General features: G+C 53.7%; 1 protein-coding gene across 6 annotated transcripts in view; it reads right to left on the bottom strand.

Annotated features, from left to right (window-relative positions):
• Positions 1-18,970, bottom strand: part of RAI1 (retinoic acid induced 1) — a 74,201-nt gene extending 55,231 nt beyond the window's left edge. The window contains exons 1-3 of one of the 6 annotated variants that reach the window (XM_059861918.1): positions 18,853-18,930; positions 6,752-6,815; positions 6,568-6,667 (exon numbers count right to left, since the gene is read on the bottom strand). The gene's annotated coding sequence lies outside the window, so the exon portion shown is untranslated. Of the gene's footprint in view, positions 1-6,567; positions 6,668-6,703; positions 6,816-12,549; positions 12,847-18,852 lie in introns of all 6 variants that reach the window. The other 5 variants (XM_059861920.1, XM_059861921.1, XM_059861919.1 and 2 more) reach the window with 5 other exon arrangements.
• Between the last annotated feature and the right edge of the window lie 297 nt (positions 18,971-19,267).

Raw genomic sequence — 19,267 nt, 5'->3', positions numbered from 1 at the left:
CTGTGTCGCCATTCCCTGCCTTTTTCACACGGATACTCAATCCCCTTTCCCATTATGATAGGGTCTTTGATTGCACGATCGCATAACTATAATGAGACAAATATTTATTTTGCAGATATGGGTTAATCAGACCGAAGGTATAGAAATATTTCATGCGCTAATCAGAGTACCTTCAGCAATCAGTATAGCAAATAACTCAGGTAAATTAACATAGGAGAGTTCCCTTATCAGGTTTTAGTCTAAGATATATGTGCATTAAGGACTAATTTGCTCTCCCCCCTCAGATTTGGGCTGGAGCCCAAGATGAGGTTGAGACCAAGGTTCCCTCCCATCAGCTTTCACGGGAGCTGTGCAGGCTTTGCTCCCGGCAGGATCAGACGCCAGGATGAATATTCAGCAGCATAAACGGCTTTGTTTTCTGTGCTCTGCACCTTTAAATTTCCAAGGGCTCTGCTGTTTTCAGCTCAGACAGCCTTTTTGCATTCAGTTCGCTGCAAGCTGACACAGAAGACACGATGGAGCAGGTTGTGTCTCCTGCTCTGAGCCCTTCACGCCACTCTGGCAGCGTTCAGGGGCCATATTAAGAGCTGCGAGTAATTAGTGAATTCCTCCTGCCCCAGTGCGGCACAGAGCAGCCGTACCCAGCATCTCATGGCAGACTGGCAGTGGCCAGAGGGCACACGTGGTGCCAAGAGCATAGGTGGCAGTGGGGACACTGGCCTCTGTGCGGGTCCAGAGGGGCTGAGAACAGGATGAGCCAAGTGAGAGCCCAAGAAGGGCTCCTGGGTTTAACAGGTCTTCCCAGGGCACTCACCCAAGCTCCTGCAAATCAGCAGTCCCAGGAGACACCTTATAGAATCATTAAGGTTGGAAAAGGCCATCAAGAGTTGCCCAGACTCCTCACGCTCAGTGTCCCTCACTTCAGTGTCCCCAAACCAGGAGTGGCTGTGCTCCCAAAGCAGCTCCTGCAACTGCATTTTCCCTGCTTTGCTCTGAAAAAGCTCCCGCAGAGGAAACACAGAGGATCTGCCCTTGCCTCTGTCATGTTTTGGGATCCCAGAGAACAAAAAGCACCGGAGGAATGGCAGGCATTATAGTAATGATGGTGACAAATTTAATTAGAGCAGGAAGCTCTGGAGTGGATTTCAAATGGCAACACGGCATTTTGTGTGAAAGCATTGCCTCGCTCCCCCCGCTCCCTCCCCGCCTCCACCACGCGGCTCCATCCAAACCCACCCCACCCTGCGGGATGCATCCCTCTAATTTTCCCGCATGTTGTCCCCTTCATCCTTTCCCCCCTACACTCTTGAACCAACACATTCCCGTGGTCTGGAAAATGCAACCATAGAGCAATTCAATAATACAGCAGCCAGATGTGCAACAGTATATCCAACATGTCATTCAAAGGAGCCCTTCAGTGGAGCCGAGACATGCTATCCCACAATCTTAACTAATACATCCTGAGGCCCTGGAGGAGTTGATGGATGTATACAATTCCCTTTCCTACAGCTGTGGTCCCTTTTAGAGGGGGCATCCAGACTCAACAATAGCCCTGCTGTTGCTTTCAAGACAGAACCTCTTCAGACAAACCGGGCTTAATCCTGACCCCGGTTACGCCCGCCCGGGCTCTGCCGAGGTCGGTGGGGTTTGGGAGCCGAGGGCTGGGAGCAGGATCCAGCCTGGTGGAGATGCTGTCTGCCGTCTCACCTTGTGCTACAGGCTCTGAGAAACCTTGGTAACTGGTTGGAATAGAACCACCTTGGGGAAAAGGCAAGCGGAGAGGAGCAGGTAATAAGATTTCTAACTGGTGCTGGTAGAAAGAAGGAAGTAATATAACAGTTTAATTAATCTATGCCTATTAGCGTTATTAAAGAAAACAGGGAGCTATTGGAGGTTTACCTCGGAGAATATCATCAAACGGGGACCTTCTGCAGGGAATTTTATGTCTCTGTGCCCAATTTATAACCAGCACGGAGGTGTGGTGTTAGTGACAGCCAGTGCTGAAATGTCACAGTGCTTAGAAGTCATTAGCTGGGGACACAGGGAGAGAGAAAGAGAGGATGGAGGAGGGGACAAGGGAGAAATGGGGAAGGAAGGAAAAGGAATTAATTTAATTAAAAATATCTTTAGAGCCTGCCTCTTGATTTGTGTGGTTTTGGGGCTTGGCAGAGCAGCTGAGAACGGTGTGGAAGGAAAATCAAGGTTGCTGGGGCTTTTTGAAGCTGATAAAAAAAAATAAGCACACTTTTCATGTTCAGGAAGATAAATCCCCATTTTCTCAGTCTCAAGACAATCCAGTTATTTACTGACAGTTTTACTGTGAAATAAAAAGGGCTTTAAGCTTCTTTCTACTTGATGTCTCCATAGCTTGAATATTATTAGATCCCAGCCTGGTGCAGCTGGAGTTTTGGTTAATAAATTTAACGTCATTAGACAGAAAAGCCTTCGACTGAATGTTGCAATTCTTTCCCCCCCCTTTTTTTTTTTTTCCTTTTTTTTTGCCGTTGCAGTCAGACTGTATGTAGGTGGTAAGAATCAAAAGAAAGGAAGTACGCTTGGCAAATAGGGGAGTGCTAAAAAAAGGTTTTGCTCAGGCTGGGGGTTCAGTGCGAGGGTGTTTCGCCCACAGACGAGGCAAGGCTGAACCCCCCCGCAGGGGATGCACCCTGACGTGGCACCGGTTTCTGTAGCATCCCTCAGGAGAGCAAAACACTCCTGATTTCACAGTGATGGCGTGTCTTAGGGTGCTTGTCCCACTCAGAGGGGTGGCACTGTGGGTGGCCGTGCCACTGCCACCACAGGGAGGTCTTGGTAGTACCTGGCAGCAGCAAGACCACGATGCTGAGGGGCTGCCTTGGTGCCACCACCATGGAGCTGCGCTCGAGGTGGCTTTTCTCAGAAGTAAAGTCTGCTTTTCCACTCAAAATCTGCCTCGAGGCCATTGCAAGGCCAAGTGTTGGTGCAGCAAAATGTCTTGGTGGGACAATGGGGGAAGAGCCAGCATGGAGTGGGCGAGGGGAGGGCAGATGGCAGTGGAGCTGCTTGCTCTTCCTGTGGGGAGCCAGGCAGCTGCAGCCCCTCGGAGCAGGGCTAGCTCACGTGGAGGCAGAGCTCCCACCAAAATCCAGCAGGTCCCTGCTCTCTCCCTCCAAGCTGCCTCCATCTCGAGCCCCCTCTCCCACCCCCTCTCCTCAGCTGCTGGCCCCGCCATGGCTGAGCCTTCTGCCACCACAAAATGTGCCCACTGGGAGAAAGACACTGAGGAAGGCACCAGAGCACTCTAATTCCCCACCACACACCTCACCTGCCTCTTCCCCAGCTCCTGCCCTGCCGCCTTCCCACCACATGCAGACGGCGGCCATGGCCAGGCCTTCCCTCCCTGCTGAGCCTGAAACATGGCGGGCTTGGGGGGATGCTTCATCTGGGGCAGCTGCTGCTGGCCTGTTGGATAAAAACATGTCCCACACGCTGGGTTTCTAACCCCAAACCCCCACAAGGGTTGTGGACACCAAGAGGAAACTTTTGCAGTGGAAGTGGGACGCTGAGGGACCCCCCACCCGGCAGCTCCGCCATCGGCTTCACTCCAGGAGAAACAGCCTCCAAGTTCTTTTACAAAATAAACAGCGGTGGCTGGAAGGAGAGGAGCAGGACAGGGGTATCGGGGAGTAGCGAGGGGCTGGGCAGGGACGGTTGTGGAGCTGGGGTGCCGGGATGGGAAGGAAGTGGTTGTTGTGGGAGTAACGTCAGGAAGAGCCTCGGCTGGGGCCCGGGCGGGCAGGGAGAGGGGAGATCCGAGTTCATGGCACGGCTACGGGGAGGAAGCGCCTGAGGGAGACGAGCCAAGGGAAGGGTCCAGTGTGGGGACAAGGAGGAGTCTGGTGTGGGGACAGGGAGGGATCTGGTGTGGGGACAGGGAATGGTCTGGTGTGGGGACAGGGAATGGTCTGGTGCGGGGACAGGGAGGGATCCGGTGTGGGGACAGGGAGGGATCTGGTGTGGGGACAGAGAATGGTCTGGTGAGGGGAAGGGGCTGGGTGTGGTGAGAGCCCAGTGTGGGGACAGGAGAGGGTCAGGTGTGAGGATGGGGAAGAGTCCCTTGTGGGGATGGTAAAGGGTCCAGTGAGGGAACAAGGAATGGTCCAGTGAGGGACAGAAAATGGTCCAGTGTGGGGACGGGGAAAGGTCTGGTGTGGAGACAGAGAATGGTTCAGTGTGGGGATAGGGAAGGGTCCAGTGGGGTGACAGTGAAGAGTCCAGTGTGGGGATGGGGAAGATGTGAGCATCCACTTGGGCAGAGGTGTGCTGGGAGACACCTATCCTGGGAGAACAACTGACCCCAAAATCCTGCTGGATCTGTTTTACTCCCCTTCCAAAGCCATTTCTAATAAAGGCTGTTTTATTTCTTTTTTTTTAATCCCCCCTCTGATGAATAAAAGCAAAACAAATAGCCCCAAGCAGCGAAGCTGGGTGACGAGCAGCAGATGGCTGGTGATAACAGGCACCTTCATACCTGTGCACCCCTTACCCACAGCCTTCCCACCTGGAGCTCCCAAGCTCCCAGCTCCGTGGCTCTCACCAGCCCAACAATCCCAGCCCAGCTAGGGATATGGGAGTGCAGACAGCAGCGAGCTGCTTTAGGGAAATCCAGTTTGGAGCCAAGTCAATGCATGCAGAGTCATTAATCTAGGTCTGGTGCCAATAGGGATGGCTTTGCATTAGCCAGGCCCCTTTGTAGTTCAGACAATCAGTTGCATTCAACCAGCGCAAGATAACGCTGCAGAAAGCTGAGACCATTGCAGCTCATTCCTCCTGTAAGGGGCGGGGGGAGAGGATTTACAGGCAAAATAGCATTGCATTAATGGGACTGCTCAGTATTCTGCACAGACGCTGGCGGATAATGTCTTTGCAAACTAACTGCAATAAATTAATTAAATTAATCTACTATGCCGTGCTTGTCCCCACCCAACATCAAATTCAAGGATGATCAGGGCTTGCCTTATCCTCCATAGCCTACGAAAGAATCTGATCTCACTTGCTCTAGAGTTTCTGAGGCACTGAATTGCAAAGTACCACCTGCCTCACTAAACTAATCACCAGCCTGGTGGTTTAGATCACATCAGTTTTACATGTAATTAAGACTGTCCAGGAGGGCATGCAGCTGCTTACATGGTCGTTCCCTCTTATACAGCAACGTGCCTCCTGCTCAGATAGGTGCAATTAAACAAGCCTGTTCACAGTCATTAAGCATTAATGCACCTCATTAGCATAAGAACTGGAAGAAGCTTTGATGCAGGGAACCCCGCAGGAGAAGGAGATAGAGAGAGATGTACATACAGACAGGAAGGTGAAGGGCTGGGCCACCACCTTCTCGTGGCCCCGACCAACCATTCCAGCTCCATTTCTCCAAAGCAATGAGCCATGCCGTGCCCTCCTCCCCAGAAATGGGTCTGGGTTATCTTTCTCTCCCCCTCCCCCTCTTTCTAAATTATGCTGGTGGAAAGGGGGAAAAAAAAAAAAAACACCACACCAAACTGTTGGGATATTAACCTAGCGAATCCATTAATAAGCTGAACTCTCTGTTGGCTTTGACACAGCACACTAAAGCTTTAAAGAGACAGGGCCCCAGACACTGGAGATAGGGGCAGAGACAACAGCACTAACAAAGAGCCACTGTTGCCACGGCCGTGGCCATCTCGGGTAGGTCCAGCTGTCTTTGGTGTTCTGTTTTCCAGACACAAAGAGCAGACTGAACCGTTTTGGTCTGAATGGCTTTCATTTGATGGTAGAGAAAATGAGAGGGAAGAAAGAAGCTAAGTAAAGTGTCCAGGAGAGAAGAAAAAAAAAAAAAAAAAAAAAAGACAGGAGAGGGAAAAAAGAGCATGGTGTGCTGCAGGTCTCCAGTGAGAAAGGCTGCATCTCCCCTGAGCACAAAATGGGGCTGTCTCAGGGAGCAAAGTGAAGGTGACATGGTGATTTTGGAGCAGGATGGAAGTGAGGATCCAAGATATACACTCCAGGGGAGCTGGGATGGATGCTGCCTGTGCCTCACCTGCTTGCCCAACACTCTGTACAGCAGTGTACTCAGCACTGCCAGACCACAGACTGCAAACAGCTTGTCTAGCTGGGGTTTAATCTCAAGGGAACAACCTGTACTTGTACAGTCCCTGGCCCTCTGGGCTCAGAGCCCTTTAGGAGCCTCTAGCCTGGACCAGGAGCATTATCACACAGAGCCTCAGCAGCTTCACTGTCACCATGGCGAGAAATGGGCTCGCACGAGGACGTGAATCAGCTGGAAAAAGTGAATCTCCAAGTGAAATGTCTTCAAGGAACCACCACATGCTACCATGGAGCCGCTCCAAACCCACACCTCAGCTCAAACTGTATCCCAAGGCACAAAAAACCCTTCTGCTGCAGCCTCAAGATGTCCACATCATGCCCTTGCATCTCTACCTTGCATCCCGTAAGCTTGAAAAACAGGCCTGAAACATCCATTCCAGGGTCCCCTATTATAAAGCACAGCTCTGAAAGCCAGAAATGGAAGCTGAGACCGGATAAATCAGTACCTACCCACTGGAGAGCCACACGGGCTCGTCCCTACAATGCGCTCTCTGGCCTCCATCTAGTCCAGCTCGTAAGTGATAAAAGCGTCCACGACTGCAGCTCTCATCTGGGAAGAAGAACAAACAACCCAAGTAGATCTTACCACTGGGAAATGGTTTCTAAGGGTCTCCAGAGATATCCTCTTTCCTACGCTCATTCCATTAGTGCTGTGCATGCTCCATTGTCCCAGTCTCTCCCTCCTTAGTGGTTACATCCTACAAACACAAACAGATTTCAAATCCCCCGTAGCTCTTTGGCCCATGATGATAATAATTTTCCCTCCTTGAGCACCTTTTATCTAGAGATCTGGAAGCATCTCTCTGGCATTAATAGCTATTAGCTTCTCCACCATCGTGCAACACGGGGTGAGCACCATCACATCTCACAGCTGAGGGGAATTCGGGCATGGCACAATTAGGAATTCACTCCTGCCAAGTGGTGCATCCTCTTGTGCCCAATCAGTGGCACAGGGATGGTGGTGCTCGGTCCCTGGATGAATCTGGCTAAATCCTAAAAGATTTGCCAACAGCAAGAGGAAGAGATCCCAGGCTTGTGCCTGAGTCACCAAACCCTCTGTTTTCCCTTCTGTGCCTAGAGAAGTCAATGGGAAGTCTCCCATGGATGGTAATGGGAAATTCAGGCTTTTTGAGTCAGTAAACAGCTTTTTTTTGAGGAGGGGGGGAGGTTTGGGCAAAGAGGCTTTTACTGCACAGTCATTTTGATAAACCCAGGAGCCGAGCTTTTACCCAGCAACAGGCTGGGAGAATGACTGATGGAGACCATGACCCCAGTGAACCACAGCCTTGCTCCCCCAGTCCCTTCCCATTTGCCTTTTGTGATTACAATTAGTACTGGGGGCTGGCAGGTGGGGGAAAAATGAAATAAAATAAACTAGAAGCCCCCCCTGCCCCGCTGCCAGCCCCTCATTGTCTGCAGAGGCTGGCTGGGGCTCTGCACACTGCAGTCCTCTGCCCATTGTACTGCTGAGAACATGCGAACAGACGCTCTCGGGCGATGGGTTTTATTGAACGTAACTTCAATGGCAAATGGAGAGAGAAAGGGGGGGGGGAAAGGAAAGGAAAAAAAAAAAAGCCTTGAAAATCCATGCCAAAAAAAAAGAGGTGGGGAGGGTGTTTTTTAATGCAATCAATGGCTCCTTCCTATAACTCTGCCTGTTGTGAGGAAATTTCTTTCCAGTAGCAGCCAGCAGCAGTCCCAAGGCTGTGACATTGCTGTAACGCTTGGAGCTCAGCTCTCTATCTCTGGCAGCAGCCCCGTCTTTTTGTCATTATTGGCTGTGATTGCAGGGGGTGCACGCCAGCTCGCCGAGTGCTGAGATATTGCTGCCTTCCCCTCCCTCTGGACAACCTGCCCTCAGAGAGGAGTTTGGGGAGGGGATGAGGGTGAAACAGGGAGCTGAATTCTCTCTGCCTCCCCTGAGTACGCTCTGATCCAAGCCCACATGGATAGGTAGAGGTCCCCAAGGCCCTTTTCGGAAAGCTCATTAGGAAAGTAGTGACAGATGCATTAGCTATTAAAAAAAGGCGGGGGGAGAAGCTATCATAGAACTTTAAAAAAAAAGCAGCAGCAGCCGCCCGACAGTTTTATTGCTGTCAGATCCTTTTTTTTGTGGGCACGTTGCAAAGCAGGAGAGGTTTGGGTAAATATCTGACGCACGCACGCACTTCCCATGCTCTGGGCTGTCTGTCAATAATCCAGCCGGGGTATTTCTCACACCCTCAGGAGGCAGCTGCCAGCTCTGCCCATTGCCACTGCAGCTACTCACCCTTCCTATCCACCCCCAGCACTCCTGGAGAGGAGGTTTTGGAACAGGCATGTCTGGCTGCATGCAAAGCTGCGGGAAGAACCTGCCAGGATGCCACAGGGGGTGAAAAAAAATGGGCATCAGCTGCTGTCATCTCTGACTCCGAGCTTCAGCCTGGGGAGGACAGGTCTTGGCATGAGATGTTCCCTCCTGATCTAAGCAGAGGCTGCTGAGATGGAGATTGAGTCCTGCATGCCGGGACCTGCTGCCCCTGCAAGCTCCAGCAATGCTCTCCATGAAAGGACAGAACAGGGCACATGGTGCAATGGTCACTCAGGCCTCTGTCCACGTCCCACACCCCACATCACAGCCGAGAGCCCTCGGAGCTCAGGGAACTGGTGTACACACATCACGGGGAGGAGCAGCTTCCCTGCACCAGGATGAGTGACACACCTGGCAGCAGCTGGAAGCCACAAAGCCCCACGTAGGGACCAGGCATGAGGAAGGTGGCAAATGCTGGGTACTGGATGGAGAGGCTCTGGATGGAGGTCTGGGCTGGCGAGCTGTGGTGGGCAGAGGGGCAGATGATGGAGGGGGTGAGGCAGGATGATGGCATAGGTTTTGTCCCTCCCCATCCTATGAACCAAAACAGCCACCACTGCTCTTACACCTGTGTGAAGAGCAGAGCCCAGGTAGTAACAGAAGAACAACAGATGTTGCACCTGCATGACGGCTCCCGAACGGCGCCAGACGAGCTGGAATTCACTTCTGAGCCACAACAGCAAAGCTCTTCCCACAGACAGCAGTGGGAAGCAGGGATCAAAACACCGCTTCCACAGACACACTCCCAACACTAGGTCCTGCCTCCACACACCGCATTTTCCACGGACCATCCTCTCCAGTCAAGCCAAACATGGCCCCTCCAAGACCTCAGCATCCCTCAAAAAGGGGGCACAGCGATTTCAAAAGGAACTATGGGGGTACCAGAGGCAGCCATCAATCTGTGCCCCCCAACCTCACCTCCTGCCACCTTCTAACCACAGTCAGGAGGCAGAAAAGACTGAAATCTCGCTGGAGGAAAACAGCAGCAGCAGCAACCGTCCCCCTCAGTTGGGTTTTAAATGGCTCTCAGATCCCTTCAAACAAATCTAAATGCACCGATCCTATTGTGTGCATAAATCTTTGCACCGGGGCCTGCACGCCTCCACACTATTGATAAAGAGAAACGAGTCTTAAATATTTAATGAGCGAATAAACCCGTTAAGAGGATATGATTAACTGCACGCCACGGCTCTGCATTTAAGGTGTCCCTGCTGTACCTTTAGAGGGGTTTTATTTTTAAGGGAAATCAGCAGCAGCAGCTGGTGGAAGCGAGCAGCCGGGCTGTGCGGGTGCTGCACCAACGGGAACGTCGGCACAACGCTCCACTCCAGAGGCATAAATATGCCACGGGAGCCCAGGCTGCTCAAGGGGGGCTGTATTGACTCAGCCTGATGGCAGAGAGGGCAGAAAACAGAGCCAAGAAGGTTTGAGGTTTTAGGTGAGGTGGCAGGAGCCAGGCTGTCGGTTAGAGAAGCCATGTGAACTCTGCACCTTTCCGTCTCGCCTGGCAGCGAGGGGGCTGCTGGGGGGATCAGGAGACCTTGGAGCTATTTCCAGCTGAACCACGGAGCTGGAGTGTGACCTTGGGCAAGTCACTTACAGTCGCCCTCTGCCTGGAGTCGAGCTCTCTGAGAGGCAACTGGAGTCTTGCCTGCTGAGGGTGTGAATCGAGGCAGTGTGGGATGCCAGGATGGTTGAACCTTCCTTTTCTCCACCTCCACCGAGCTGGGAGCAGCCTCAGCACGGGGCTGGAGCACTGAGGGCTGGGGTACAACACACCAGCCAGCCCACAGGATGTTTCTCAGGCACACAGAGAGCAGCTGATGGAAGATTTTATGAAACCAAGTGCTATAAATGTCCCCTTGCTATGTGACTTTTTAAGTTTCTAAATTATTTTGATCATTATTTTTACCAGAGCGAGGTGAATAATATACAACAAACCACCGTGAATCATCACTCCAGTTTTTAGATATGTTAAATTTAGCTGTTTTGGTGCCACCTTTTTGTTTATATTCTCCAAGTGTTTCTTGCCAACAAGTTACCAGCAGGGATTTTTAGCCAGGAAGGAGAAGGGGGAAAAAAAAAAAAAAAAAAAAGTGAGACAGACTGTTAATTTCTGTTAATTTTAAGCATCAACAAAAGATATTGGAAGAAAGTGGATTTCAAATTCTTAATTGCAACAGTTTCCCTCCCCAAATCTCAAGTCTAAAAATTAAGCCTGCCCAATCGGGAAGCTAAAACCCATCATGTGATGTGAGATCCCAATTAAAACGACTCTCATTCCTGAGACCAAGTACTCACAAAAGAGCAAAGACCGCGAATTATTTGCAGAAATTATCTGGAGAACAATTTTGAATAATGAATACAATGGGGGAAATCGCAGTCACTTGGAATACTTAATGCAACTACAAAAAAAAAAAAAAATCACCAACAATTTGCGAACAGAGAAGAGGTAAAACGTGTGGAATAGATCATTTAGCACAGACCTGCCACCACCAGTGACTATTCCAAAAGACCAAGGCCCCTGCCTGGCTGTAAATGCTGCAGGAATTAGCAATAGAGACTGATGGACAGATGGAAGTCATGCTTGGAGATACAGCTAATCAAAGAGGCTGTGCCACCACAGTCAACATGCCCGTGACCTGGTAAAATCAGGGTGAAATAACTCGGGAAGCAGGATGTTCCAAGCAGCCCCAGGCAGGAGGAAGGGATGCTCCGGGTGAGGCAGCCGAGCGGAGAGCAGCTGCAGAGGAAGAGGAGCCCTGACACATGCCGGCCAAATCCCAAGAGGCACAAGCACAGAGGAACACCAAGGATGAGCTTCTGTGTGATTGTGGCTGGGGGAAGGGGTGGGAGATGCCCTGGGAAAGGAGAGGTTCTAGGTAGGTCTGGATCAAACACGGGTGGATGCTGCATCACCAAATGCTGGCTCTGCCATGGGAAATATCGTCCCATCAGCCAGGGACTGTGACTATCCCTGGGTGCCCCCAGGGTCTGAAGCTGAGAGAGGGAGATCCAGCAGAACCCACTCTGCTTCTGCCACCTCCCTTCAAGTGCTGGGCTGAGCCAAACTCTGGCCTCACACTGAGGGCTGCTCCCATGGCCATGATCAGAGCAGGCAGAACACGAGAGAGAGAAATCTGCTAAAAACTGAATGAGCCAAAATCTGGCTCTTTGTTAGATTTACTTTGTCACAGCACAAGCTTTGCATTTCACCTACCAGCAATGGAGGCCAAAATCTCACCACCACCTGCAGAGTCCAGCTGGGAGGAAGGATCTGAAGGGAGAAGGCAGGGAGGATTTGGAGGGCAGGAGCAGGCAAAGGAGAAATGGTTTTGGAGGACCTTGGGGGACCACAGCAGGGCATGGACGAGATGGGGACCTTGTGGGGCCAGGCAAAGTCTGCAAGCACTGCTCAGGTGGGGAGATGCTGGGCCCTTCCCTGCCCCAAGAGTGAGGAAAAGCAGCAAAGGTATGGTAGAGATGGAGCTTTTTCACATCCCAGCCTGGTCAGCTGACATTTATCAGGGTAACAAAAGGATACAGCCTGATCACAAGACAGGCTGACAGTGCATCTTCCCCTTCTGGGAAGGAAAGTCAAGAGCCAAAGTTGTAAAAAGTAGTCCAGTCATCTTTCACATCTTCTCTTTCCTGCAGTTTGACGTGTGCAGGGATACTTCCTCTCCTCCTTTGAAATGAAAGACGAAAGAAAAATGCAGAAAATTCTGCATTTTAGGTGCAGGAATTAAAAAATAAATCAAATTCTTCCAATGTTTCAGGTCAAAGCTTCTATTCTGGCAATCTAAGAATGTTGAGACTGGATCTCTTAAATTCCCTTGAATTCAGGATGTTTCTATCAATCTGTAGCAGTATTTCAACAAGCCTGGCTGAGGATGCTCAGGAAAGCCTGGTTGTTATACGCCTGGACTGCGGCAACCAGAGAACCACTCAGGAACTGAGAGACTCATTATTTGTTATTAACTCACCTGGAATCTCTGATTTCTTACATGTTATTTTGCTACTTGTCTGCAGAGTGAAACAGCTCCTCAGAAAATAGAAAAAGGAGAAAGTGAACCACCCACCAGTGAAGGATCATCTTTCCAGTGGATTCTAGTAGGTCACCAGCAACTGCATCAAAGGAGTGTCCTGGGGGCTTCAGTGTTTGCTTCTTGTGCCCCTTTATTTACTGTTGATTCCCTCTGTGGCAGCACTACCAGCCCCTGCAGAGATTGCCCTGTTCCAGCCTCTGCTTTTCCAGGTTCAGGCACTGGGTATTTATTGCATTTGGCTGTTTTCAGAGCGTGGGTGTTTGCTTCACATGTCCCCACAGAGCAGAGTCCCCTCGGAAAACTGTTCCAGGCAGGAAACTGCTGCTGCTCCTGGTAAGGGAATCACATGGGGAAAATCAGTTTCTTTTTCAAAAAATCCTCCAAGTGAGGAGTTTGTTCCAGAGAGATGGAGAATGGAGATTCCCATGGGCTCTGCTCCTGCCTGTCTGATGGATTCCCCCCAGCACCCATTTGCCTGGTACAGTGGTTGCTGTAATGAATTTTTAGGGATAACAATTTGTTGGGATAATGACTTTAGGTGCACAGGGCACTTCTATGCCCCAGCCCTCCTCCAGCATCTGCGTGTTACCTAGCTAACCTTCCAAACAGAGAAACTGAGGCACAGGGCTGGCTCTGGAGAGGGACCAGGCTCCAGCAGCACCTCCAACTGCAGCACTCAGCTGCTCCATGGATGCTGCGATATCAGCATCACCCACAACCTGGCTGAACTTCCCAAGGTCCCCCAACAAGAGACCCCCTGTGTCCCCTCTGCCCCCAGCTCAGCTGCCACGAGCTGCTGGCCCTGGTCCCTCTCTTTAGCATCACTTTCTGTCTCTGGCACCCAGCAAGCTCCTCTCCCAGCAGCTGGGCTCTGCCCTGGTGATCTTGGTGATCACCTTTGCCTGCACCATCCCCAGGAGGGCATCACAGCAGGGCTGGTGCATCTCCACCGTGGCTAGGGACAGCAGGGAGGACAATGACATTTGCTGCAGGAGCCTGACATTGAACCCAGCCAGTCAGAACAGCGGGTGTTTTGCTGGCAAGGGTAGAGGCTCTGCTCTGACACCGTCAGCAAGGGGACAGGAGAGGGAGGGGAAAGGAAAAAAGCCGAAGCAGCAGCCAGACAGCTGCCTCTTCCTCCTCCTCCTTTTGTGCAGAAATGTGGTTTTGTTTGTCAGTCAAACAGATTGTTTTCTCCTTCTTTGCAGGCCAATTGTTTCTGCTCCTGCAAGATAAGGGATTGAAAAGGGCTATATTTTTATGGCACTGAATCTAGGCCCTCTGAATTGGAGGGGAGACATCAAGTGGGAGAGGGATGCCGGTTCAAACCAACACTCCTCTCCCCAGCTCCACTCTCCAATCCCATTTCCACCCCCATTTTCCTTTTTTTCTCCTTCCTTCTCCTGCCTGGAGCTGCCTCTCGGCCCTCTCACTATTTAATCTCTGTCTCTCCAGTGGACTCAGGAGGTTTACACAGCTTCATCCTCTTTGCACCATCTGCTGAAAAGAATCTGCCTTTCCCCTGCTGCTCTGTCCAGCGGCGCCTCCTGCCACCCTCCCCCCAAAATTGGGGAAAGCAGAGCCGGTGCCACCGCATGTGACGTCGAGAAGAACAAAACCCAGGAGGGAGGGTTTCCTTTTCAGCGAAGGATTTGCCCAGAAAACACCTTGGAGAGCCAGACCCCAGAGTGCAGCAAGAGCAGGATGCAGAGGTGAGGGAAGAAAATGATCAATAAGAGCAAGCCCAGGGTAAGAGAGCAGGATCCTCTTCAGGCTTCTACTGTGGGTTCAAGGAGCCTGTGTCCAGTCTTCCTCTTCTTTCTTGTTGAACTCCCCCAAATCCACAGTCCAGATGGGATGCCGTGACTCACAGTGATGGGAACGCTGGAGCGATGACCTCTGAATGACTGCCAGCATCCCCAAGCCAAAGGACATGGAGAAGGTCCTTGCTCCAGGGACATCCAGGGCTGGAGGCATCCTCACCCTCAGGAGGCATCCTCCTGCTTGGATCCCAAGCAGGAGTCCTTTGCTCCCAGGTGCTGATCACATCGCACACCAAGGACCAGAGGGAGGATTTGCCTCTCCTCCTTGGGGGATGAGAGCCTGGAAGGGGGCAGCGTGGTTCATATCCAACTCATAAGCCTCTCAGAGCTCAGGCTTGAGGACTGAGATTCACTCAATTAATTTTGCTTTGGCAAAAAGTCCATTTTTATTGCTATTTCATGCCTTCAGTATAGATTTTCCCTGCTCGTCTCAAAGGGATAATAAAACCCGACTCGTTCTTTTTATAAAAGTCTCACACTCCCTCTCTCACCAGGCTCTGTGTTCCCCAGCTAGAGATGTAAATTTAAAGGGGAAATGCTGTCATTTAAAACAAAACAAAACCAAAAAAAGCAACTCAGAAAGCCCAGCTTTGAGCATATTCCAGCTCTCAAAACTAGGCCGTGCAACCAAAGCAAAAACCAAGCTGCCACCTTCCCGTGGTGAAGCGGCATTCCCACAGCGATCCCAGCCTCCCACAGGGGAATCAGGGGTGACTGCCAGCCCCAGGAAGCCACTCTCCTCCCTGCAGGGCTGGTGGTGGCCCTCTGCTTGCTGGGATGGGTAGTTTTTACCAGATGGGTGCTGGTGGGCACAGGTGGTGAGCGCTGCTCGGAGCGAGCTCCTTGTGCTTGGATGTGAGGCTGGAACCCCAGCACCTGCACCTGCCTCCCATCTCCTCCTCCTCCTCCACCACACCAGGTGAAAGCCTCACTGCTGCCAGCCTCAGGCAGCTGGACCAGTCCTCCTGGGGGAAATCCCAAATCCACGCAATTCCAAGCAGGTGGATTCTGAGAGTGTTTTCAGGCAGGCAATGGGACAGGATGGTGGCAGGACAATTCTTGGGTCTGCCTGCTCCACCCCAGCTGGGATGCATCCTGCTGCTCTTCAGAAGGGCTGTAGCCATGGAGGTGAAGAAGGGAAAGGGAAACTGCCTTTCCTCTGCCTTGTGCCCTGCTGGCATGACCTTCTGTGGAATAGGATGCGAGAAGCGGAAGCCAAGTGGAAGTCTTGTCATCAGTGGGTGGCAGCAACTGCCTGGGGACAGGGCGGGGTCCCCAGCACCACCAGGATTTAAGGGCAGGTTAGACCGAGGTGCACGCCTGGCACAGCTAATACAGCCTGCTAGGACAGACTCAAGCTGGTGCCTCTTGCCTTGGCTGTGTGTCTGATTTGGTGACGTCCATAAGTCCACCATCACTGGGACTCTCCCAGCTCGGCAGGAACCAGGAGCAAATCCAAACCAGAGCAAGTCCAAAACAAAGCAAATTCAAAGCAGAGCAAAGCCATGCAAGCCAAGAGAAAACACACAGGTGGCCTGCACTGTGCCACCCCAGTCCAGGACCAAACCAGGCCAAGAGGTGACAGCCAAACCCTCCATATCCAAATGTTTCTCCTTCTCCCCATCCTGTACCCTTTTCCTGCAGCCCCCTGCCAGGCTGCCTGCATGCCCTGGCTGCCAGGAACTCGGGGCCCTGCCTGCATCTGGCAGGGCAGGCAGTGCCCATGGCCAGAGGAAATGCACAGCTCGCTCTGCCCCGGCAGGTGTGCCTCCAGCAGACAAAAGTTGTAGGGCAGCTAACAAGGACAGGCAGGAAAGGGAAAACAAGGAAACCCCAAGTGATATCACACTCCCTGGCCAACTGATGGTGCAGCATCTCCAGGCTCACCTCTGGTGCCCCCAGTGAGGCTGTGGCACAGCTCCATCAGTTAAACCAAAGTTGTGCCATTTCCTCTGGTGGCAAAACAAACGATCCTTCCCCACCCTGAGCTGCCTGAGGGATGCTACAGAAAATTCTGCACCTCCCCCGTTTCGGGGGAAAATCAGTTGGAGTCCCTAGATTTTCCTGCAGAGCCCTCACAGGACTCAACCCTCCAGGCTGGAAAATCCGTAGTGTGCTCTGACAACCTCTGCAGCTCAGGCAGAGGCGAGAGATGATTAAGACTGGCTGAAATCTCCCAGGACTCTGACATCTGAGAGGCCCCATGCAAGGCAGAGAACCACCCCAGGCTGCTCCTTGCAACCTGCAACTCCCCTCACCTTAGCACGGAGCTGAAGGGAGACCAGGGACCCAGCGGGGCCAGGAACCAGGTCAGTGCTGCTGGTTTCCAGGCAGCAAAGGTTTGGAAGAGCAGAGGATCATTTAGCAGAGCGACAGTGAAGGTTCAGAGCAGAGCCTTCAAATTACACGCTACAGAGCACTTTTCCTGCCTAAAAGGTCTCTGAAATGACTGTGGCGGCTCTGAAACGAAGCACTCTGTATGCAATTGTTCCCTGGGGCTTGCAGCGGAGACAGAGCCGGGAGAGGAGAGGTGGGTCTGCGGTCCCTGGCACGGGCAGCTCCTCATCAGATGAGGATACACACTTCTTCTGGGCTCCACAGCACAGCACTGCTGCTTCCCTAAATCTCCCTGGTGGTTTCTACCAGTCATGGTATTTTTTTTTTCAATTTTTTTGATTTCTCACTTCCTGCCTTGAACTTCACACAGTTCCTGGCCTGCAGAGCTGCTGCTCAAGGCGTGGGTGCCCCCAGCCCCGTGTACAGACCTACAATGAATCCCTCACCACCATCACTCTCGCCACGCCTCGAGGCACACCTCAATCCCACAGGGAACAGGGAGGGAAGGGCACTCGGGGGAACAAGTCCTTTTCTCCATCTCACTTGGCTTCCTCCCATCTTTCTCCACTCCATCTCCCAGCAGCTCAAGGTCCATTTTCATCAGGCACTGACAGTCACCAGGAGAAGCAGTCTCAGCACCGGCAGGCACCAGGCACAGCCAACCTGTGCCTCACCCACCGTGGGTCCCCCCACCCTCTGTCACCAGCACACAGGTGACAGCACCCACATCTGCACAGCCACCACGGCGCTGCTCACCCACCTGGGGCACACACACTGCCACCCTGGGAAAGGCAGTGTAGGGTAGGAGAGCTTCACAAAGTCCCGGCACACAGCAGGGAACCATTTCTGCACCATCAAGGAGGCTCTGGTGATGCCCAGGAGCTGGGGCAGCTGGAGCTGAGCTGGGAGAGCTCCTGGAAGGTGCTGGCACCACCAGCAATGCCCTCCCTCGGCTGGCACAGGGTCCTAGGAGCTCTCTCCCACGCAAAACCCCAACTGTTGGGTTTGCTCCTCCACACCATCACTTTGGGAGGTCACCTGAGGGCAGCCAACACAGGCACCGCTGGCAGCCAAGGGGAAAGCGGGCAGGGCCAGTGGCCACAAGAGATTTCAGCAAGCCAAAATCTGCTCACATCTAAGGGATGGCACTGCTCTCCATCTAAGGCAATGGGGAACAAACAAGCACCCCAACAGCATCCCACTCTGACGTCAGTGAGAACCTCCAGCAGGTCTGCAACATCAGCCACGGCGCTTCCAGCAGATGGAGAGCCCTCGGGATGCAGACCCCTGGGGCAGCTCAGCACCTCCACCGGGACCCCACCGCCACGCTCAAGGTGCTGCTCCAGCTGCACATTTCCAGGGAGAGTGGGAATGGGGACACACACACACACACACACACACACACACACACGCAGGAATTTAAATGGAATTTCACAGCTGCAGCAAAAGGGCACAGGAGGGGCTCAGGGCTATCTATCCAAGATGCACCATGTCCCCGCTCGGCATTTCGGCACCACCGGCCGGGAACACCGTGGCCACCCGCACCCGCGGAACCGGGGAGCCCCTCCGTGACGTCACCGAGCCAGGGACAGGCTCGCGTTTTGGGGGGATCTTGGCGGGTTTGGGGCGAGGTTTGGGGGGGCTGGAACGGGCTAGGGTTGGAAATACGAGTGCGGTGAGAGCGCGGGCGGAAGGGAAGGGAAGGGAAGGGAAGGGAAGGGAAGGGAAGGGAAGGGAAGGGAAGGGAAGGGAAGGGAAGGGAAGGGAAGGGAAGGGAAGGGAAGGGAAGGGAAGGGAAGGGAAGGGAAGGGAAGGGAAGGGAAGGGAAGGGAAGGGAAGGGAAGGGAAGGGAAGGGAAGGGAAGGGAAGGGAAGGGAAGGGAAGGGAAGGGGATGTGGCGGCGGGTTGGCGGTGCCACCGCCGCTCCAGCGGCAGCAGGAGAGCAGCGGGCCCGGCGGGAGCCGCGGTTGCAGCCGCAACTGCGACGCGAAGCCCCGGGGGGGTAACGGGGCGGCGGGCAGGGCCCCCACCGCCTCCGGCAGCGCCCCGCTCGCCCGGCCCCTCCGCTCCCCTCGCTCCCCCAGCCGGCCCCTATCACCCGCCGCCCTCCCCGGGCCCTCCCCGGGCTCGGCGGCCCGCCCGGTTCCCCCGGAGCCGCGTCCGGAGCCCTGCTTACCTGGCGGGCCGAGCCCCGCTGCCTCTCAGCGGCGGCGCTGGGCGGGGGCGGCCCCGGCGGCCATGCCCGGGCGGCCGCGCCGCTCTCCCGCGCCGTGCGAGCCGCCTCGGCGGTGTCAGCGGGCGGGAGCCCCGCGCGGCGCCGGGAGCGAGGGGAGGGACGGCGGGGGCATGACCGAGCGCCGTCGGAAGTGCACGCGCGCCCGCCGCCTGCCCGCGACCGCGGCGACACCTGCCGGCAGCGCCGCCGGTGGCACCGGGAACGGCGGCGGGGCGGCGGCGGGCGCTGCGCACACCGGGGGCAGCGGGGCGGGCGCTGGGCACGACACCGGGCACCGGGGCACGGCACACCGAGCACCGGGGGCAACGGGGCGGGCGCTGGGCACGGCACACCGGGAACCGGGGCACGGCACACG

This window comes from Haemorhous mexicanus, chromosome 17 (genome assembly GCF_027477595.1).
Source record: "Haemorhous mexicanus isolate bHaeMex1 chromosome 17, bHaeMex1.pri, whole genome shotgun sequence".
NCBI lineage: Eukaryota > Metazoa > Chordata > Aves > Passeriformes > Fringillidae > Haemorhous > Haemorhous mexicanus.
The sequence above is the reverse complement of the archived record's forward strand: the minus strand, read 5'-3'. Positions and strand labels throughout refer to the sequence as shown.